Source organism: Myotis nattereri, assembly GCF_964212035.1.
Source record: "Myotis nattereri genome assembly, chromosome: 12".
Taxonomy (NCBI): Eukaryota; Metazoa; Chordata; class Mammalia; order Chiroptera; family Vespertilionidae; genus Myotis; species Myotis nattereri.
Genome location: NC_138087.1, coordinates 14,633,129 through 14,657,813, shown reverse-complemented (window position 1 = coordinate 14,657,813; position 24,685 = coordinate 14,633,129). Strand labels below are relative to the sequence as shown.

The 24,685-nt window shown below is 38.7% G+C and overlaps 1 pseudogene across 1 annotated transcript; it reads right to left on the bottom strand.

The window, feature by feature from the left end:
- Window positions 1-1,350: 1,350 nt before the first annotated feature.
- Window positions 1,351-2,382, bottom strand: LOC308528436 (transcriptional enhancer factor TEF-5-like; annotated as a pseudogene). Its single transcript has one exon. The product of its transcript is annotated as a transcriptional enhancer factor TEF-5-like (transcript).
- Between the last annotated feature and the right edge of the window lie 22,303 nt (window positions 2,383-24,685).

Genomic DNA, 24,685 nt, shown 5'->3' with positions numbered 1-24,685 from the left:
CACATGCTGGCAGCAGAACTGTGGGAAGTGTGGCCTCAGAATGAAGAGAATAGGTTGCAGAGCACAGCACTTGGGGGTCTCGGTATGTCATGTGCTCTGTAGCTGAAGGTCCACAAGAAGTATTCATGTGGCCATGTTAGTAGCTGAAAGAAAGTAAAGGGGCGTTTGAAAGAGTAATTGTTAAAGGGGTTCAGACTGACCAATAAAGTGATTACATCAGACAGAGGTTGATGCACAGCTTGTAAGAACAGCAGAGGCAAATGATTGCGGGTGTAGGGCCTGGCTGAAGCAGGGTTGTAAGCAGGTTTGTGCTGGCCCAGTAGTCAGTTGCCACCATCACCCAGACAGGGAGAAGAGAGAAATCAAAAACCTTTCAAATGACCTGGAATGCTGTAGCCATCAATTTCAAATATTTCTCAGAGAACTAATGTCATTAACATATTTATCTTGTCTCATGTATTATTTTATTTTATCTTATTCTTCCTCAGAATTATTAGTCCTGTAAAAGAGACATCATTCCACCAAATGCATTTGGGATAAAAGCTTTCGAAATTGCTGCTTTTAAAAAAAAGAACCTTTAATTGTGGACTTTACGATGGTTTTCGAAGGCAGATCAAACAGTATAATTAACCCAATATGTCAATCACTATCTTCAACAGTTTCTGTTCTGTCTTGTTTTATCATTACCGTCACCCAATGTCACTCCCTTGGGATTATTTTGAAGTCCATCTAAGGTATCATATGACTTCACTAAGGTGAAGCCTGCAAGGTGCTTTCTGAAATGATCTGTAGGCTCCTTTAAGTCCCTAACTACAAAAAAAGCACATACACTGTGCATTTACATTCCTGTTTGATGGCCACTCAGAGAACTTAGGCAGGACAAATCGTTGGCACTGAGGCAACCTGAGGTAGTTTTGATTAATTAATTGATTAATTAATTGATTCCAAAGACATTTATTAATTGGGTATTTTATGGGAGAGATTTTAAATGCTAATTAAAGAGCTAAAGTTTGAGTTGCATGAATTTGAGTCCAAATTCCATCTCTAACACTGTCTCCCTAAATCGACAAAGTGTTATCCACTGGCACTCTATTTCTTCAATTGTATAATAAAAATCGGACTACTTACCTATTACCTTGGTTGTAATTAAATATATTGCACAAACAATGTGTTTTGAGCAGTGACTGGCACTGCATGTGGGAGCTAGGATACTATTTGTACTGCAGTGTGTGAAGTAGCAATGTGAGACGCCAAGGGGAGAAAAGAGGAACTCCTCGTGAGGAATTGATTAGGTTGAAATGAAATTTATTCTTTTATTTTTATTTTTTTGCCTTTGCCTACTTTTAAGTTTTATTCACAATTTAACAGCTTTCTCTGTGGAGCCATTAACTCATTGGGGAGGCCTCCTGGCCCTGGGTTCGAGGCCTGGCAGGCAGAGGAGTCCTCAATCCTGGACCCCCAGGTGCCAGGCAGGTGTGTGAGAAGAGGCTCGTCCTGGGTCCTGGTGGTGGGGCAGAGGGCACCGTAGTCTTTGATGAGCTTGTAGACGTGGTGCTGGGCCCCGTGCTCGCTGCTGGAGACTTCACAGGCAAAAGCGATGATGAGGAGGGTCTCCTGGGAGTCGTAGCTGGTGACCACCTGCAGGATGGTTAAGTTCTCCAGGACGCTGTTCATCATGTCCCTCTCGGGCAGCTGCTTCAGCCTGTGGATGACTTTGATCATGCACTCACACATGGGCGAGCGGCGGATGCGGTACACGAAGCGCCCGTTCTCCAGCTGTGCGGACTGGGTCTCCACCTTCTCCACCACCTGCGTGCGGAAGGTGCACACCTTGGTGGAGACGCTGATGGTCATGCTGTTGGCTGAGCTCTACTGGGAGCTGACCCCATAGAAGGCGCCTGGGCCCTCCTGGATTGTGGAGTTGAGGTCGGCCCAGAACTTGACCCGGAAGAAGGCATTTGGGGGGCCTTTCTCGTACAGCCCCTTCAGTCCGCCCTTCTCAGGGAAATTGTCGTAGATCTGAGGCACGTCCACGGCCTCCAGGGGCGGGTCCGAGTAGGCGGGGTTTGTCTGGCCGATGGGCACAAACAATTGTTTGCTGTATGAGTTGGGGTCACGCTGCACCTCCATGAAGGTGGAGTACTCGAGGAGCTATAGGCGGGAGGAGGCGATGGTGCGGTCCTGCCACACGGGGGCCCAGGCGGCAGCTGGGGCCAGCCGGGCCCGGGGCTCCTCACTGTTGAGTGCCGGCGGCAGGGGCGGCTGGATGTGGTAGGCTGGCTGTGCAAAGAGCATGATGCTGAATGGCCACCGGGAGTGGGTTCTGTCCTCCCCACCATGGCTGCTGCCACCGCCACCACCATCCAGCCCTGCAGGGTCCATCCCAGCTGTAGCCCTTAGTGCTATTTTTTTTTTATTTTCTCTGAAATGATTAGGAATTCAAAATATGTTGCTTATTGGTCTAACTGAAAAAGAGGATAAATTCTGTGACCCCAACCAAAATTTTTAAATACTAAGATCAGTTTAAATTTAATTGATATCTCTTAATAATTATAAAAAGTATATAATCTTTAAATCATATATATATATATATATATATATATATATATATATATATATATATATTTGATGGTCTTTCAAGTTGGATTTCAAAACTATAACCAAAGAATGACTTTGGGACATTTCACGGGCCCTGAAATGTTTTCAAAAGTTTATTCTCTCTTTTTAGTGGATTTTTTAATTCAACCAAATTTAGTGACGTTGACTTGAAATACATGACCTTGTGGCACTATCAGTCAACATCCAAGAAGTAACCCTGTAGGTTACTTGGTATAAAAGAAAACAATTTTTCTTTTAAATTGAAATTCTCCACGTGTAACCCAGCTGTGAAAGGATGAGGATACTGATTAGAAATTACTCTGCAAGAAAATAATAGAAAGAGGTTTTTCCTTCAAACATCTGGAGGACTGTAATTAAATGTACTAGGTTTAATATAGAAAGGTCAATAATTTGGGTTTTTGCCTTCCTTAATGTAGCTAGTGTAAAGTTACTGAAAGACTAAAGAAATTTAATTAATGTCATTTCCAGTTTAAAAATTGAATTGCCATGGCCTAGAGCAAAGAATATCCTTACATGATGTTATTCTACAATGTCATTAATAATTTTTTGTTATTTCACAACAGCATATTGTACATTTATCCCAAACAAATTTACAAACTAATTCTTTGAATGTTTGGCAGCAATTTAATAAGGACAGGAAAGGATTTAATCCCTTCCACTGTGTGAAAGGCCCCCTGGGAAGGCACTTGAGCATTCTGCATTGACCTCTTGCCCTTTTTGCCAAGAGGGTCCCTCTTTTTACAATCCAATTGCCCACAGCTGTTGCCTGAGATCTCTGTTCATGCTGAGGTTGAAGCCTCATGGTGGCTGGTACCATGAATCTGTCTCTCGCCCAATGGCATGAGCTGGCCCTCCCTGGAGAAGAAACCTGGGTTCCACAAGATATGTGATCAATGCCGGGGCCCCGCCAGCAGGCGAGGGGATCCCAAGGCAGTTGCTGGGCGTGGAGGCCACAGGGGCGTAGGCTACCAAGGAGACAGAACTGAACCTCACATCACCCTGCTTGGCCCCGGAGGATGGCTGGCTAGCCAGAGACGGGTAAGATTCCTCAAGGAAGGAACAACCTAATACAGGCACAGTTCCAGAGGGGCCATCAGGAGAGAACTTGGGGGTCAATAGAGGTGGGGTATAGATCCTCACCCTGCAACTATGCAGGGGCTTGAACACTCGCCCCTTCTGAGGGAGGTCTCCTGCCCCCATGGCTGCTTCCCACTTCCCATGCCCAGCTCAGATCGGGACCCAGATAACAGAAAGAGACTTGGCCCAGCTAAGATCGGTACCCATAAAACAGAGACTTGGCTGACAGAAGCTACCCTATATCTAAATCCAGCTTAACACCAGGAATGCTCAAGGCCTTCTCAAGGATGCAAAATAATCCTTTCCATTAATATTTACAGTGTAAACTAAGGTTGTTGTTAGAGTATTAAATTTGACAGTAATGAGTTTAATTGAAATAAGTAATATTAACCAAAATTTTCATTTCATGGTAAAATTGCTTAACATGCAATGAACCTAAAGCAGTCATATTTTTGTGCAAAAAATTAAAATTTAAAGTTATCTAGACTGCATTATAAAAATTTTCCAAAAGGCTCCTAATAATTAAATCAAAAAAGGGGGATAGTGGAAAAATAGCATGTAAGGAAAAATATCCTGTAACTAATTTACATCTAGAAAAATTTTTTCATTTGTAATGCTAACAGCAAGACACCCATGAAAAACATACATGGTGTCAAAATAAGCCAAAGGAAAATCATTTGGGCAAATATAAAAAGGATCCCAAGTAAAATTTCCTTTTTTAATTTTGGTAGAGAATATGTTTGTATGTTATCAGAAAATGACTCCAAGACCATGTGGATTCCTGCAACAGAGAGGAATTATCAGGAATGCTCTAACCATGAGGACAAGAGGAAAAACAATCCAAAGATGGAAGACGCTGATGACACTTTGCCATGCTAGCAGCCAAGCAGTTGTGCGTCGGTGCAGGTTGCCCAGGATCAAACCAGAGAGGGTTGGACCTGCATTGCCACCATTTGTCCACCATCCAGAACTGAAATATCATTGCTGACATGTATGCATAAGGAACTGTCGGCCATTGAAACTTGGACTCAGAACTGCAGGACATCGAAATTGGGAATTAAACATTTTTGTTCTTGATGCTTAAGTTTTACTTTTATTATGGTAGCTTTTTGTTCTTGATGTTTAAGTTTTATTTTCATTGTAGTAGCTTAATAATAAAAAAGGGGGAGATGTGGGGAACCGATATAGATTTGAGCCTCGGACTGACCTAAAGGCAAAGTCACAAACAAGTCCCAGCTTAGAGGGCACAGTCCTCTTAGCATAATTAGGCTTGACCTTATAACACTCCCTGGATCTTATCTGGGAGGCTAATGGGCTGAGAGAAGTGCAGGAAGTGTAACTATGGTCAAAACAGGTGAAACTCACAAGAACTGTGTAACTATGGTGACCACTGCCTTGTTTACCTCTGACTATAAAAGGTTGATGCGGCCTGAGCATTGGTGGAATTCCTTCCTCTGGAGTTGGACTGTACCCGCCTGGCCCCCCGATATTTCCAAATTATCTCTTGTCTCTTCTCTTTCATTTGTGTGTGGCTCCTCTTCCAGATCCCGAACCCTGAACCACGCTGGAGGTGGAGGGAAACATTTACAACATTTTCCTAGAAAAATGGAATAATGCCAGAGCTTTATCCTCTAGCACTCAAGGTTGCAATAACCTTTTTGTGGTTCTCAGAGGTCTCTACATTTTCCTTCTCAGACCTTCTTTCCAAAATTATTATTTTCTACCTAATGTAGCCAACACCCATCACTTATCCAGCCTAACATATTTGTGTCAGCAGGATATCTTAAGTTTTACAAGATATCACATAATACATAATGTTCAAAAATACCTATCAAATCCAAATTGGCTCTTTTACAGACTTTGACAAGGTGATGCAAACATTTATATGGTAATGCAAGGAATGAAAAATAGCCAAATCAATATTAAAAAGAATAAATCTGGAAGCGTTATACTTCAGATATACTGTGGATGAGTGGAATAGAATTGAGTGTCCAGAAATAAACTTTTATACTTCAGGTCGATTTGTTTTGAACAAGAATGCCAAGATCATTCAATTGGGAATGAATAGTCTTTTCAAGAAATGGTACTGGCACAAATAAACATTCACATGCCACACATGAAGTTGGAATCTTAACTCACACCATGCAGAATTGTTACCTCAAAATGGATTGAAAACCTAAGTATAAGAGTTAAAACTACTAACTGTTATAAGGAAATATCAACATGTTTCTTTACCACTTAGATTGGGCAGTGATTCCTTAGATATGATTCCTAAGTACAAGCAACCAAAGACAAATAGATAAATTGACATCAAAATTTATGACCTTTGTACTTTAAAGGATACCATTAAAAAATAGAAAGACACTCAATGAGAGAAAATATTTTGCATATCATATATCTGATAATGAATTTAAATCTATAACATACAAAGAACTCTTACAACTTCATAAAAAAATTTAAAAAGTGGGAAAATCATTTCAGTAGATATTTCTTTAAAAAAGGAATTTAAAAAATTCAATAAGCACAGGAAAAAAATGCCTAGCACCATTAGTTATTAAGGAAATGCCATTTAAAACCACAATAAGATACATCTTTACATGCATTATGATGGTGATAATGGAAAAGACAATAAGTGTTGGTGAGAATGTGAAGGAATTGGAAGCTTCCTATATAGTTTATGGGAAGGTAAAATGGTTCAGCAGCAACATTGGAAAACAGTTTGACAGTTTCTCAAAATGTTCAATATATAGGGTTACTATATTACCTAGCAATTGTCCTTCTGGTATATACACAAGAAAAAAATATGTCCACATAAAAGCTTGTATTACAATGTTCATCAGCCCATCTATATCATAAAAGGCCTGTGGTCGTACGCCGTAATGGCAGAACAACCGAAGATTGGTCACCAGGAGGCTGCATGCGCTAGTGGCGAGGTGTGCGTGGGTGGGTGGGGACTTGACTCTGGGTCCTGCGTCCTGCGTCCTGCCTGGCCTGGCGGGAGTCAGTCTGGGTCCCATGTGATATCGTGCGCTGGGCCTCTAGTTATATATAAGGGGAAACAAATTAATGTCCATCAAATAATGAATGAATTAAAAATGTGGTATGTTTCTACAATGAAATGTCACTAAGCCATACCTAAAAAGAATGAAGTACTGGTACATGCAAAAACATAAACTTGAAAATATTATGCTAAGTGAATGAGCTGGTCACCAAAAAGCATGTACTGTGTGTTTGCATTTATGTAAAATCTCCATAATAGACCATCTATAGAAAATAAAAGTTGATTAATGTTTGCACAGAGCTTAGGGATACCAGTGTAAGGTGTGTGGGAGCCACTGCTAATGGGTATAGAGCTGTTTTGGGGGGTGATGGAAAGGTTCTAAAGTTAGATTGCAATAATAGTCATGAAAACTGAAAATATGCCCAACACCATTGAATTGTCTGCTTTAAATGGCTGAATTTTTTTGGCATGTGAGTTATATATCAAACTTGTTTTGAAAAGCATGGTATTCAAAGTATGTTAGAAAATTTTTGAATTTTGAATTAAGACATCAAATCCTAGTATTTCTTTACAAGCATGTATAGAATATGATGGAACTAGAGATCTAAGAGATTTGAGGAATATGTCTTAGACTGATTGATGTTATTACTTGGGATTTGTTTAAGAAGGATGTTCTTTTGTGTTTCTTGACCCAGTTCTAACATACGTGTTTGTGTGTGTGTGTGTGTGTGTTTGTGTGTGTGTAAGCTTCCTCACACCAACAAGCAGTCTTCTGACATCAGTAGGGTGTATGAAAATTCAACCTAGTTCAACTCAATTCTGAGACTATCCATGCAGAAATAGCATCAGATTCCACCGAGAAAAGGCTTTACCATAAGACTGCACCCCACCCCCATCTACACTTCAGATGCAACCACAAGCCACATTTTTACCTGTGCTTCTGATTGACCATTGGAGGTTACAATGACTCCTTGAAATTCAAAATGCCAATTGAAAGTCTAGGGTGTTACTTACACTTCTGACTGACTAGCTATAAATGAGAGGTTTCGTAACACCCTCCTTGGAGCCTACCAATGTTAGAACAGCTCAGGAAACACATTTACTCTAGGCTACTGATTTATTACAAAAGCTATTAAAGGACATGAATAAATAGTCAGATGAAGAGATATGTGGGTGAGGTCCTGAACAAAGGGGCTTCTATTTTGGTGGAGCTTGGGGTCTACCCTGGAAGCACATGGAAATGCTCTGGTTCCCCAATCTGGAAACTCTCCAAATCCCCCCTTTTGTGTTTTTATGGCGGCTTTATGATACAGGCATAATTGATTAACTAATTGGCCATTGGTGATTGATTTAAACTCTAGACATTTTCTCATCCTAGGAAATCAGGGGGTGTTACTGAAAGTTTTAACCCTGTATTTTTGTTTGGTTCCCTTGGCAACCAACCCCTATTCTTAGGTGCCTTCCAAAAGTCACCTCATTAACATAAACCTAGTTGTGGTGGAAAGAGGCTTGTTATAAATAACAAGACACCCATTTCACCTTTATGGCTTGAAGTGTTTTCAGTAACTGAAGACAAGACACCAAATATCCCATTACTTTCGTTGCTCAGAACATTCCAAGACTTTTGGGAGCTATCCGCCTAATAGTGTAGATGAAGACCAATTATATATGAGAAATATGTTTTGGTCCTCTGAATGACCAAATGTATTATTTCTTATAAATCACAATATTGTACGTGTTTTATAAGAATGTGAGATGTCCCTGTTAATGGCAACTGGTTGCATGTCAGAGATCAAAAAGCACCCATTAGCTGGCACTCTAGAGGAATCCACTGAGAAAAGAAAGCTTTGTTAGCCCAGCAGAAAGAACCAGGTTGGTATGGAGTCAAAGTGATGAGGAAAAGGATTTTAACCTGTTCAGAATGTCTGTACAGCAGCAATAAAATACCACTGATAGTCAATACCTTAGGTTTGCAGACCTTACCCAGGAGAGCAAGTGATTTTTATTGGTGTGGAATCAAACCCCTGAGTTCCCAAGGTCTCATTTCCCTTTGCCCTGTCATTGAAGACGTGTAGCCGTGGCTGCAATAGGGCTAAAATCAGAGCCAGTGTCCACAGTTTCCTTTCTATGTTGGAACAATTCGATACAGCATCGGGCCAGCTTAGCTTGTGTTCCCAGCTGCAGTCCATGCGGGGGTCACATGGCTGTGGGCCATATGGTGGAGTGCAAGGGAGCCAGGAGCTAAGAGATCAAACTCCTTTAAAGGATCACATATTTCCAAATTTTCATGGGCTTGTGGTGCTCATGCCCACTCTGGCCAATGATCTCTCTTCCCAGGTGTGACTGACAGACACCTCCCCTAGTCACCTCAAATTCACTGCACATGGGTCTATCTCCCCTTTGTTGGACCTCTTCCCCCAGTTATTTGTGGGGAATTGGCTGGTGGTTTCCTAGGGAGTGTGAAATTGCAGCTTCCCAGTGAAGCTGCTCAAATGGCATGTCTATAATGCCTGGCTCCCCGCTTTGTTCCTTTCCTATCTATACTAATAAAGAGCTAATATGCTAATGATCGGGATGCCGTAACGTGTAACAACCAGGCCATTAGCATATTAGCTCCTATCAGCAGGAGGCTGCCTGTGCACACCCCGGTGGGAGGCTTCCATCCTCTCCTCTGGCACCATGATGGGGGCGGAGCCGCCGCCTTGCTCTGGAGACAGGGTGGACATTGGGAGGCGCCCGGAGAAGGCAGTACACCCCAAGGCTACTTGAGGGACTGAGGGCGGGGCTTGAATTGGCCAGAGAAAGCCAGAGGGGTTGGGGGCTGGGCCAGGTGCTCTGGAGCTCTGCGTGGACAGGTTCTGGTGTCAAGGCAGGACGGCAGGTGGGTGGGCGGTGGCATGCAATTTCACGTGCTGGGCTCCTAGTTATTAAAAAGTAGCTAATTACAACAGTACCAACAGAATATATGTGAATGGGTGCGTCAGTGTTCAGTTTGTATTTGTAAAATGGGGATGGCTGGATGTTGGCTGCTGACCTTAGCTTGCCACTCCTGCTCTAGAGGAAAGCCAGCGCTACAGAGGAGATCTGGAATGGACAATTGTCTAGGTCTGCTTTCCGAACGTTCTGTTTTGGGATGAAGAGAAAGAGATGGAAAGTTTGCTATGACTGTCAATATACTACATTTCACTTCTTATGAAGCTATCTAGTTCACTTGGGGACTTGGAATTCCCACCAGTCCAGTGTGTGAGAATAGGGCTGAGGAAGCAAATCAGTCTGTTGCTTTATGTGCACTCTGTGTGGAGAGGAAACTTTTGCATAAAAGTTAGCTATTATTTATATTGTCAGGTTTCAGTAAAAAGAAAAAAAAAGGAAACCTTATTAAAATTCTATAGAATTTCCTTAAGATGAACTTATTTCTTATCTGGCTACAGATTGTCACAGTATAATGAATGCCTCTAAGGAAATTTAAGCCTAAAGTTTCATGTGGGCTTATGAAATATTAAAAACCTTACCCTGTGAGACTTTTGCATGTTCTCTGGGGGAGAATGTAAGTAATCAAGTAATAGAAGGACACTATTGAGACATTGAGACTATTTAAAAATTGTTAGCCATATAAAAACCGTAATGGAAAATTAAAGCAAGAATAATGGCTACAGAGCTTAGAGAGTTTATCTGAAGGCACTGTAGCAGAAAGCAGAACAGACAGGAACCGGGGATTCTAGTGGGCTATTTTAAAGGCATCCTAGTAGGGATTCATCCCGTCGACTCCAGAGAATTCTGCTTGACCATTTTGCCTCCCCTCTTATCTTTTTTCTGTTTATTGTTTAGACCAGGGGTGGGCAAACTTTTTGACTCGAGGGCCACAATGGGTTCTTAAACTGGACCGGAGGGCCGGAACAAAAGCATGGATGGAGTGTTTGTGTGAACTAATATAAATTCAAAGTAAACATCATTACATTAAAGGGTACGGTCTTTTTTTTTTAGTTTTATTCATTTCAAATGGGCCGGATCCAGCCCGCGGGCCATAGTTTGCCCAAGGCTGGTTTAGACTGATGTTAGTGTGGAAGTTTCATTTATAAAGTTCCATGTTCAAGGTGACTGGTAGTATGTTCTCAGTCATGAAACCTGGTCCATGCATACAATGAGGACAGGACAAATAGGTTATCTGGGGTTGAACTTTGGAAACTTGATTGCCTTGGTTACAGAAATCTAGGTGTGTTGGTGGAAAGCCCCTAGGTGTCCCATTCCAAGCCTGCCTTCAATAGTGCTATTTTCCATTCAGATAATTTGGGCCCATTACTTACTGAATGCACCATTTTTTATTGTATGAGCAACAGCAGGTATAAAGTTGAAGTAACACATTTCAGGTAGATAACTAGATTTCAGAGGAAGATATTAAGGATGAGAAAGGTGAATCCATCTGTCCCTAAATCCAAGACTTACTAAGTAAATATGTAAATATCAACCAGGGGCTTTCTGTCAGAGACAGGGTGTTGGAGAAGGGCTTGAGTTGACATTCAGAATCCTTTCTCCGCACAAATCTAAGACCAAAGAGGATATACTTGTGGCTTTGGTAAAATAAAAATTAAGTCACTAGACTTATTGTATGATATCCTGTCTTTGTTCATTTCATGCTTCTGCTAATATGTTTAATAAATGACAGGCCGAACCTACTAACATGCAAGGTAAACCAGGAAATCGTGTTGACTGGCACTGCTGGAGGTAACTATAGGGAGTAGGTATGAGGGAAGTGGATGAGCCTAACTTGAAAAGTGTAGTGTGATCCCTAGTAGCTTGGGAGATCAGGGGCTTGTCTCAACTCCTCACTGGATTAATCCCAGAGGCTTTCAAATAGTTATTTAATCTAACACTTGGGTTCTGTTCCCATGATACCTTGAGCTTGAAAATGTATGTGGCTGAGAAAACTGATTTCAGGAATTCTAACTACGAAAGTGGGAGAAATGTTGAGGTGAACATCCTCACGCTCCTAAGATCTCTGAGAAAGGAGTAATTTGGGGAAGCCTCATAGACTCGAGGGAGGCTGGGGATTTTAGGATTATAACTGAAATAGGGTAAAAGTTCCAAATTATTCCAGAGTTGGAAGGAGCAAAATAGAGAAAGTTTTCATGAACTGGCCTGGGCACTTCAAGGAAAACTAGCTATAAACATGAAACTTATTTTGCTGTTAGCTTACCTGTTAGTTATTCTTCTTCTTTGCCCAGGAATATGTGCCTCCCAGGTCTGGCCTTGGCGCTCATTGTCAGCTGGGACTTCAGAGGGGCTGTTGGTCAGAACACCTCTCTGTGGCCTTCCTTGTCTGGGTTTCCTGACAATATGACAGCAGGGGTTCAAGAGAGCAAGGTAGAAGTATGAATTTTCATGTTTTATTCTCAGAAGAGATGAAATGCCTCTTCTCTATACAAAAGTCCCCCCACTAGTTCAAGGGAAAGCGGGGGTGGAGGGATAGGTGGGGGCGGGGACCTGGGTCCTCATGCTGCCTTGAATAATTTTAAGGTCACACTGAAACCATGTAATATATTATTGCATCCATCTTTGGAAGATATAATCTACTGCAGAAATAATTGTGCGTCGTTTAGTCTGACAAAGTTTAGAAGAGATGCGGCATATTCAACCTCAACTGGCCATTCCTGCTGACTTGTGCATGTGGTTTCTCTGTCAGGAATGCCTCTCTCTCCATGGTCTTGATTGTTTGATTCCTTATATTCATTCAAACCCCAGCTTTAGTATCATGTCCTCTGATATGCTTTTCTATCTCTCTAGATTTTTGCAAACTGTGTGAATGGGAAGATTATTACATTTTTAAAAAATAAAGTGAGGAGAAATAACGTTTTTAGAGGAAGAGTAATTGAAATATCATGATTGTGTTTAAATAGTTAGGGATGCTTAGACTTGAGCACAGGGGACTGTTTTATTTTTTTAGATAGTGCAAAATGAGGGATTTTTGACCAATTTATTACAGGGTTCCGAGGCTCTATCTGTGGATGTAGATGTAGGAGGCTGTTAAAGAAAAGATGGATTACACAGTTTACCAGATAAAAGAGGTTTTGGTGAAAATATTCAGGACCAGTATGGCCAGTCGGAAACATCTGGAGAGTAGATAATTAAATGTAGTCATTTCTCCTGAATGTTTTTTGTACGAGAAGAGTAAGAAGGAAGGAGTCTTTAGTAATAAAGACACAGGGAGGACAGTGGCTGATAAGTGAATGTCCTTAGAATAAGATTGATAGCACTGTAAAGTCATTGTACTAGGGAATATAGAAAAAAAAATGGCAGAAGCCTGTGATTTTGCTGCTTTGTCAAGACTTGCTATTCTCCTCTTCTAGTTTTGCAGACCATCTCTGGTTGTGTTTTCTGGATTCTTTTCCCCCTTTTCTATGTTTACCTTCTATTATTTTTAAGAGACTTTGTTAGATTTCCCTCTATACATTTTACTCTTGTGGTGAAACATGTCACAAAGAGCTTTTCTCAGAAAGGCCACCTCATCGCTCTGGAGTGGGCAGGAGTAGTGTGTTTAGAATAGCCAATTCTCTGTCCTTTGATGTCCCTCACAGAGAGGCACACTTTTGTCCTGTGGGCTGGGTAAGCGCGGAGTCTCATCACTGCTGATCTCTCATTGACTGGCCTGCATCTATAGTGCTGAAGGAGAGCACTGTTACCATGTACTGATGGAAAAGGTAGGACTGTTGAACATACAGCATAAACTAGATTGGTGGCTTGACTAACTCAGGGTGAAGATACCTGAAATCTATTTGAAATGCAGAATCTATGAGAAAGCTAAGTTGAGTGAATGAAGGCTTGGGCTAAATCTATAATCACATGTCATACATTAATTTATTTTCTTTCTACATAACAAGCAATGTTCTAGGTACTGAAATGAAAGAGTGTGAAAGTGAGAGCAAACATGAGAAAAATTTAGAGAGAAGCAAATTGATTGGGCAAAAAAAAAAAAATAACCATAATAGATACTGAGATTATTTATAATCCTAAAAGTGTAAACCAATTAAATATTGAACATGAGAATGTTAAAAGAAAATATGTTATACACACATATCTCTCTGCCTGCAGCCATTGAAATAATATTAAATGACATGAATTTTTTTTTTATATTTTTAAGATACAAATAAGGATATGTGATCTAATTCAAATTCTATAAAATATATCTACAGGCAAAAATTGAAAGGACATATTTTAATTCATTATCACCAATTGATAGAATAACAGGTTATTTTAATGTTCAACTTCTTTTTCATATATTTCACAGTTCAAAAATACATAATTTTCTCATTAGTATTTAAATGAAAGGTGCTATTTGTATATATGGCAATGAGAATATTTTATGAAAGGACTCAGAAAGAGTCATGCTCTGAAATAAAACAATGACTAATAGGAGAATGCCTTTTAGACTCTCAATTGTCTTAAAAATTGGAGGTGGAATGCCTAAAAATCTCAATAATGGGAACCCTTTAGGATTGGTGAATTATCAGCAGACAGGACTGCGATTATATTTTATAATGTCAGCCTCTCATTGAGAAGTAGATTAAAACAACCTTCCAGTCTTGAGATACCTTGAATATAAGTAGTAGGCCTCTCTAGTACTTCCCAGTGTGTATAATATGATTGGGAACTTTAAATAACCTTTAAAGTGTAGATAGAGTTTCCAAATTATTTTTCATTGTATATTTTAAAATAGGATTTCCTTATGGGTCTTTTTAATGCCTCAGAAGAAAACTGATTAATCCCAATAATACCATTTCTGTTGAAGCATTTCCAAGTTAGGTGACGTTGGGGAATACTGAAAATGTCAAAGAAGGAGATTTATTATTTGATTGTACAAATAATTTCATCTATCAGCCAAAATAATCTGAAAGTATACCTTTAACCAGATACATATTTTAAATGATCCAGCAAAAGTTGGAAGAGAATATAGAAAATAAGTATTTCTTTCGTTGGTTGTTAATTAGCATTTTAAAGGTGTTTTTCTACCAGCATAAACCAGAATGCTAATTTGAATTACAAGGTATTTTTACTCTGTGAGAAGTGTGACAGTGTCTTCACTTTGGAATAATAATTTTTATTTCTTTTAATTCTTCAAAGTGATTCTTTATTCTAAAGCTTAGTGGATGCTAGCACTTATTCTAAGTATAAATTTAATATCTCTAAGAAAATTGAAAGACTCTCTTTATATTTACTTATGATATTATAGTTCATACAATAAATCCTAAGCAATCTACAAAAATATAATTTTAGAATTAATAAGTCAATTTAGCTAAGCCCTGTGATTCCTGGTCAATATATATTTTTAAATAATAGCTGTGTATCCCTTTAACCTACAGAACTTGTTTTATCATTTCTTTTAGTGTAGATCAGCAATTTTCAACCTTTTTCATCTCATAGCACATGTAAACTAATTACTAAAAGGATACAATTTGATTGACTTAAAAAATAATTATCTACCCTTTTTACCCCAAAGTACCTTTTAAAAAAATCAGGTGCCTATAATTGTATATAAGAATTTCTGGTATCAAGAATTAACCAATCAGCCCTAGCTGGTTTGGCTCAGTGGATAGAGCATGGGCCTGTGGACTGAAGGGTCTCAGGTTTGATTCCGGTAAAGGGCACATGTGTGGGGTTGTGGGCTCAATCTCCAGTAGAGGGTGTGCAGGAGGCAGCCAATCAATTATTATCTCTCATCATTGATGTTTCTATCTCTTTTTCACTCTCCCTTCCTCTCTGAAATCAATAAAAGTACATTAAAAAATTAACCAATCAGATGCAACCTTATTATGCCCATCAATAGACATTGTCTTCCTTGTACCTGAGAATTGTTCAGAACACAGCCAGTGTTTCTGGCCATTGTACAGGAGGAGCCAGCCTATAACTTATTCTCTTCATGGTCTGCAGAGTGGAGAGGCTGCAACCCCATTACCTGCCTGGACCAAGGTGGGGCTGTCTCTAAGGTGTGCTTTAATCCTTAATTCTTTCTTATCAGGAATTACTGGAGGCTTAGGGGAGAAAATTGAAGAGTCGTGTAGATTCTCACTGTATCTGAGGAATCCCTGGGATTCTAAACTGTCATAGCAGCCCATATTTGGCCTATAAAATGTATTTCAGTTTCACATGTTATCTTCTTATGTGCTTTTAGAGTTAAGACCTCTTTCTCCTATTTTGAAACAAGTGAAATAATTTCTATTTCTTTCTTAGGAGCAATTTTGAACCCTTTGAGTCTCAGTTTGCAAGGTTACCTTGCAACCTCAACTCTCTCATAACCTAAAAATTTATTGTCTTATAGAATATATGGGTTGTCCTCATCATTATAGTAATTTGATATGTTTCTAAAATTTTCTATTTCTTAAACAAGTGAAAATCTGTTTCTAGATAATAGTAGCCAACTATTGGAAGGTAAATATTAAAAGTACCATCATTAACAGAGTTTCAAAACATGTTCTATAGAGGGATATATTTAAAAAAATGTGTAAGAGCTTTACACTGAAAGTGATAAAACATTGCTGAGAGAAATTAAAGAATACATAAATAAATGGAGATATGTACTATCTTTATTTTTGGAAAGCTCAATATTTTAATTTTGTTAACTTCTGCAAGTGATATAAATTCAATCCAAACCCCAACCACCAAATGCTTTTTTGTGTGGTATGAATTGAAAGTCTGATTCTAAAATTTATGCTCAAATGCGAAATCTGAAAATCACTAAAGCGTTCTGGAAGAACTTGAATGATTTATACCACCTAATTTCCAGCCTTATTTTAAAGCTCTGGTAATCAAGTGAGTGTGGTATTGGAAAAAGGATAATCAAACAGAATGATAGACCCGATGTAGAGAGTCAATAAATAGGCTACTTACTTATCAAATCTCAAGTTAAAGTCACTTTCTCACTAAAATCTCCTGTCTCTTGCAACTATAACAGGTTCCTCTGCTAAACTTTCTTACTGTCCTCTGCTTTTCATCTAGTTTATAGTACTTACCACAGCAATATTCAATGATTGTTTATATAATTACTAGTGACCTGTCGTGTGAAATCGCGCGAGACCCGAGACCCCTCACCCCGGGCCATGGGACAACCCCAAGTCCCGCCTCGCATGGCCAGTGTGCCACAGGACGGCCACGAGACCTGGAATGCTGCTCTGATGCCCCACCTCTGGGCTGTGCGGAGTGGCTGCCAAGCCCTGCTCACGCGGCCCACATGTGGGGCCGCGGAAACCCCGGCAGAAGTCACAAGAAGCAACTGCCAGGACCTCCGCACCCCTGCGGTGCCACAGGAACCCCAGCGGAAGCCTCTTGGAGTGGCTGCCAGCCCCGCCCCCCTGCCCCACCCCCGCTGTGCAAGTCACCATCTTGTGATGGTGTTACAGTGTGAGGGTCAATTTGCGTATTACCTCTTTATTATATAGGATTTATTTATGGTTGTTTCCCTATGATGAGACCTTATATTTATAGTGAGAAGTACACATCCTTTGTTTATGAGTATAAAACTGAATGCATTCCTTGGAACATATTGGATGTATAATAAATACCAATGAATGAAAGATATTAAAGTTATGTGAAAAATAAATAATTTGAGATCATACTGTTATATAACTGATGGCCATTTATGTACATTTTCTAAACTGATAAAAAAGGACATACACAGGAGACTACTATTTTGATATTGAAGAGAGTATTTCTTCATTGCTTCTCTATAGTCTCATCTGGTCTTTAGCTGTTCTCTTCACATTTCTGTATCTGTTCATGCTCTTAATTTCAATCAATCAGAAACACATTTGCTTCTTTGCAAGTGATAATGTTCAACACATTGTCTTTCACTTAAGAGTGAACTCTTCCGAATGAACCATTGGATTCCTCAATTTTCCATAAGATTGCAACCCAACTTGCTTTTTTTAAACTTTGCATTTTGAAACGATTTGAGAATTATTAAAAGTTGCAAATACATAGTACAATAAATTTCCTCAAACTTTTACCCAAATTCCCTAAATGTTAATATTTTATACATACATTTTTTACTCTTCCTCCTTCTTTTTTTCACCTCTCTAAACACATACACACAAACATACACATATATTATGAGACCACACAAGTATATATATATATATATATTTCAAAAAATTGAAGAAAATTTGCAAGCAATTTTCCCATTAATGTCATTTTTATTAAAAAAAATATTTTTTCGAAAAATATAAATCCAAACCTGGCTCACATACTGAATTTAGTACTTCAATCTCTTTGTTTTTCATGACTTTAACATTTTTGAAGAGTTCTGGCTATCCATTTTCTAAACAATTTCTTAATTTGTGTTTGCCTGATTTTCATCATGACAGGATTTAGGTGAGGTTTTTTGTTTTGTTTTGTTTTGTTTTTGTAGAAATCATAATATGAAGCTCTTGATGATTATATCATCATATGTCAACTTTTCCCATTAATTGTGATGAATGAAAGATATGGTCATTTGATTTAGTGTTATTGGACAGGCTTCTATATTTCCCATGATAATTAATAAGTATGATATGGGTAGTTCTTACAAATATTTTGTTTGTTATTATAAGTTTTCCCACCACATTTAGGTTATTATTATTCTTGTCTGAAACAATTCATGAGATTAGTGCCAAATGGTAATTTTTAATTCCATCATTTCTTCTATTTTTATTTTTTTGGAATCCCCTGTAAGGAAGAGGTGTTTTTGCTCCATTTATGTCTATTTGGACTCACAGATTATTATTCTGACCTCTGACCTACGCTGTATTCTTCTCATTATTTATTTTGTTGCTCAAATGTCTCATTCATTTCCTTAGGGTTTTTCTCCCCCTCTTCAGTTCGGATATGTCTTACTAAGGCATCTGCAGCATTTCACTTTTAGTTTCTTTTAGCATAAAGTCATCAGTCTACAAGACCAGTATAATGTTCCCTAGATGGTAAGATATGCAAGGTTCCTGCAGTCTACAATATGGTACAAAGCTACAGAGTTGACTTACCCTAGAAGCAAGATGGTAAATATCTTGTAATTCCTGCTAAAGTAAACAAAACACACCCTAGTGTTGCCTGTTTATTTGGATAAGGAATAAAAGAGAACATTCCCCAGGTCAATAGCTATACGCCATACGTGTTTTACATCAGCTAAATTGGTGATTAAACTGGGAAATAATAGGTAACGTTACTTTCCCATGCGCATTTCAAGTCTTTGGTGGTGGCATTATTTTCCCAATTCTCTCCTAGTCCTGTTTTATATTTGGATATACTAGGGAAGATTTAGAGAAGTATCAAAGATTTTCACTTGGCCCTTCATACGATAGAAACCACTATTCCAATTTTCAGAGAACCTATATAATAATGCGCCCAGGTGCCAGTGATGGCTGTTATAGTATATATTTTTAAAAAAACCTCAATAAACAATGGAAATTTTGGATGTTCCACTGAAGGTATGCTGAGGTTCATCCATGTCAAGGCTTTGTTGAATAACTGATATCCATCAAGTCCCAACACTCTGGTAAACAATAGAGTGTAGGTCTCCAGATTATAGTGTTAACATCAGCGAGCATTTAATAATCTAAGTACATACATAACAAGAAATGACTGCAGGTACTCTTGGTAAAGACTAAGATAAAAAATATGCAGCCCTGGTTGGAGCGTCATCATGTGCACCTAAAGGATTGCAGGTTCAATTCTGATCAGGACACATACCTGGTTCGATCCCTGCTGGGCACATTTGAAGAGAGAGTTTTGATGTTTTTCCCTTACATGGGTGCCTCTCCCCCGCCACCCTTTTTAAATCAATAAAAAGCACATCCTCAGGTGAGGATTTATAAAGATGCAGAATATATGGTTGCTATACTGTTTTTCCTAAAATATACCCAACTTCTGCTTTTTATTCAAGAAGAGGCTATGGGTCTAAGAATTGATGTAGGCCTGGGGAAAAGGAGATGAAGCATCAATGGGATCCATATATATTTAGTTCTGGGTATTCCTGACCAATTAAAGAGGTTATTTTTCATGGATCAAATCATTTTGGTTCATGTACTGCCTGGGCACCCTGTTGTGTTAACTAATCCTGCCTTGTTCTTACTTCTGTGACTTAAGAGACATTATTTGTTCAATGCTACCTAATGCACACTTATTCTGATGTCATCTGCAGTATCTGTCATCAATCTGAACACCCTAAAGTGAACAGCCTCGGTAGGAGTTCTCAGAGATGCTGGGATTTCTCCCCCATCCCTCCACCACATGCTATCTTGTAGTCCTTAGAGCAGTGCCTGAAGTTCCATCTCTTGCAATATGAAAAGTATCTGCATAAAAATTTTGACAATTCAATTTCAAAGAGATGACCCACCAGCAATCCTAGATTTTAAAAAATCAACTATACAAGTAAAACATTAGGACTGAACTTCGCTGCTCAAGATGGCATGTTGAATCCAGAATATGCGGACATGTACTAGCATGTTGACCACTGATCATATTCAGTCTGGCCTAAAATTATATTTTCCTTCTTCAGAAAATCACCTCAGGGCCCATTTCCTTACATCTTCCATATGTTTATGCTATTATACGGATATGATTTTCAAAGTTGCACTTTTTTGTATTTAAGCCTTTTTCCTCAAGCTTTACTTTCTCATGTGTAGTATATAATTTGTCTGTATAAGGAGGAATATTTCTCTAATTGTAAGTCTATTAGTGAGGAGTGGGTGTATAAGAGTTGCATTTATCTTGAAAGGGATGTACCTCATTTGAGGGTGCTGCAAGCATTAAGAGAGGGAGAACAGGTTCATCATGCGGGTGAGGAGGCTGCGCATGCTGGAAGAGGAGCTTGGGGAGAGCTGAGGTGGGGGGGACGATGAGTTTTGAAATTTCCCATGTGCTTGTATTTCACAGTCTAGAGTCCACACATTTACAGCCTGTGTACTGAATTTCACACGGGGGATTGGAAAATCAATGACTTCTATTGTCATTGCAATTTGGCAATCTATAAGATTTATCTTGAATTAATTACTAGCTACCTTATTGCTGGTGCTGCTGGAAATAAGATTTTAAAAATTATATATTTCATCTTCTAGGGATTTGTACTTATAATTCCTTGCCTTTAAAACCACCCTATGGATCATTTATTGAATTACCTTTGCCCATCATGCTATTCTATCATAGGAACAGCAAGGAACTCCCAAACTTGCTTTCAATCAGCTCTTTAATCATAGTGATCACAGGGAATAATTTAATTTTCTCTTACATAACTGAGTATCATGGGCAACCAGCTGTCCATCTATTAATAATAATGGGATTTTCATTGCCTTTAGCAGTGAAAGCAGATAATTAAGCTCACATTTCTTCCATTTTAGTTCAGTTCTCTTATCTATAATGTATTTTTAGTTCCAAAGTCTGAATCAGATAGGTTCTCATTTGAAATCATGATAAATCATCTCAGTTGCGGGAAACAAAGAAAACTGGGATGATATCTGGACAATGAGGCTTGTAAAGGGTTAGAAACCAATAGTAGTAGATCAAAGGTGGACGATGAATGTCCTGAGTACCACCAACACCACCTCCCCTCTGAACACATGTTACAATATAAAAGATGAGAACGGTATGATTTCACTCATATGTGGGACATAAAACTGAAAGTAACAAATGAACAAACAAAACACACAGACACAGACAACAGTATGGTGGTTACCAGAGGGAAGGGAGTAGGGGGTAGTAAAATATAAAGGGAGTCAAATATATGGTGACAGAAGAAGATGTGACTTTGAGTGGTAGCCACACAATGCAACATACAAATGATGTATCGTAGAACTGTACATCTGAAATCTATATCATCTAATTAACCAATGTCACCCCCAAAATAATTAGAAATTAAAAATAATTTAAAATAAAATATGAAAGATGTAGAAGATTTGAACAACACATCTAACAAGAGTGATGTAAGGAGTACAGAGAACCTGGTGCCCAACAGTGAGAAAATACCCATTCTTCACACAGACATGCAGCATGTTCAGGGCTGCAGCCTGCTTCCTCTGAAGACAAGCTTAGGAACAACATTAGTCTTCTACAGGCCTTCCTTTCTAGTGCATACCACTAGAACTGATGTCAAAAATTCCTTGTAGTCCATGTGGATACATTATATTAGACTGAAAGTTATGTAAATATCAATAGTCTATAGGTGGATAAAATATATTTTATATGTAATCCTTGTGTGTTGTGCTAGTTACCATGTTTCTGAGAGAAAACGAAGGCATGACTACTGGTCCAATGGTGAGTTTCAATGAGCTATCTTTGGGATAAATTAATCACGAGAGCATAAAGTTACCTTCACTTTCTTTCTGTAGGTAAGGTTCAACTGAATAAAAATTATTAACATATAATTTTATTAGAGTCATTATAGATCAGTCATTATTGATAATCTTATCCCTACCCCAAATAATTATTATGAAATTAAAGTCATCAGAATGTTCTTTAAAACATTTTCTAGTTTTGAATAACTCTATATTTTTCAAAATATTCAGTGTCTGTATAAAATATTTTGATTTCTATTGCATCACAATCATAGTGATACTCTATGGTGTTTTATGGGAGACTGGGTAACAATTTAAATTTTATGAGGAAGGCCCCATTTCTTGTTTTGGAAATCTCCTCTTTTAGTTCAGACAGAATTCTACTTTGCAACCTCCATATGAAGAAACTAACTACATTGCACTTAATTTTTTGAACATTAACTAATATTTAACAAGTGCCCAGTGGCCAAATGACAGTGTAATAGCATTCTTCTCTTTAATTGCCTATTTATTCCAAGATTTAAGATGCTCAGAATCTAAGCAATTTCACAATGTGAAAAACATAATAGTTCCCTTATGGAAAATTAACACTTTTTAAAATAGCCCAGAAACCAAAGAAAAAGAAAAAACATGTCTCTGAATATTAATAACTCCCATAGTTGTAATTTCTTATGGAAGAAGTATTTTTTTCCAGACATTGAACAGCATTCAGAATAGATCTGGCACATCAAGAAGAAAAGAAAGTGAGTAATAAAAGAAAAGGAAAAATTCTGTACCTAAAATTGACAAAATTTTAAGACTTAAAGGAGTTGAATGCCACTTACTAACAGATAAAGCTTTCTGGGAGAGCAAAGGGGAAATTGGTATCAACGATATGAATAAATCCATATTATAACCAAACAGAAATACAAGTGGTATCCCAAAACATATATCTTAAATCTGAAAATATTTCTATGATAAAGGGCAGAAAAATTCAGGTTAGAGTTAGGGTTACAACTTCCTCCTTTTTAGTGGACAGGTGGGGGTGGGTGGGTATTAAGGAACTATTGACAAATCTAGAAATCTCAATACAATGATGGGCTGGCTATGGCCTTATATGAAATATTGATAGTGGGGTCTGATAAAAATTACAATGCCTAGGCTTATCTAGAATATGTATTTTAAACTTGTGGCGGGCAGTTAAAGGTTAGAAAATTACCAGAATCTCCTTAGCAAGGTGAGCTGCAGCATACCATCCACTCCACAGCTGGGCAGGACTGGGCCTCGCAGCGATCATTAGGAACCTTAGCGTATAGTAGGATGAGGCAAACCGACTAAAAATTTTTATTGTAACTTGGTCTGATACAATCCGGTTGACATATCTAGTTGATAGAGAGATCTATATGGGGTAAATTCATTTGTTAGGCATCCTGACCGGCTTATGCTTGGTAGAGCTGTAAAAGCTTTCCGTAGTGGGTAGAAAAAAGCATGTGAAAACCACACGTATTCCAACGAAGAGTGTGCTATCTGAAGGCAGTTTGCCTAGAAAAATGGTCTTCGTAGGAAAGCTCTCAGTCCTTGCTCTCACCACTTCCACTGTGCAAGCAGTGAATGCACCTTTTTAATGTGACAGGAGTGATGGCCCTGGTCTCCAGGAGAACAGAGGCTTCTGCAGTAGTCTTGGCCAGATACCAGTTGGAGAGGGGAAAAGCTACTGCCACATACTAGGGAAAGAGTGAGTCCCTTCATCTGCATGCTGGAAACTGTGTGAGGCAGGTCCAGAAAGGGGAGTCATCAGATAACAAAAAGTTGTGTTTTGCACTTTTTTTAAAAGCATGCATTGCATATCAGCCGGTGTGGCTCAGTGGTTGAGCATTGACCTATGAACCAAGAGGATACTGTTTGATTCCTGGTCAGGGCACATGCCCCGGTTGTGGTCTCTATCCCCAGGACGGGGCATGCAGGAGGCAGCAGATCAGTGATTCTCTCTCATCATTGATGCTTCTCTCTCTCCCTCTCCCTTCTTCTCTGAAGTTAATAAAAATATATTTTTAAAAGTCGTTATATTTTCTAAAAATAATAAATAACATAAACATGCATTGATATTACTGTGTTAGATATATGTCCTCCTATGTAGAACCAAATTCTCAGTATTGTCCAATATGAAACAAAAATGTTTTCATTGCTGTACCCTAGACATGAGTTTACAAGGACATACTATATGAATTTTCCATAGCTGTATCTGTGATAAAAGTAACTGTGATCATTGAATACTGCTTGTCAAGGCATTTTTCTAAGCACTTTACATAATCTACCTCATTTAGTGCTTTCAATAACTCCATGAATAAGGGTCAATTATTATCTCCATTATTTTAGGTGAAAAATTGGAAGCTTGGTGTAATTATCTTACCCATATAATCAGTGGTGAGGCTGGGACTGGAACCCAGGACTGGCCGAGCAGATCCTTGCTCTTATTTAATCTGTGCTGCTACCGCAGCCATTTATGCTTGACTCTGTTGATGCAGAGGAAATGACAGGCTCCTATACCAGAAGATGCATTTATTTATTTATATGTTGGTAAAAAAAAAAGTGTGTTCCCTTGTGATGAGAACTCTTAGGATTTCCTCTCTTGGCAACTCTCATACATAACACACAGCAGTGTTAGCTACAGCCATGCAGTTGTACATCATATCCCAGAACTTACTTACCTTATAACTGGACA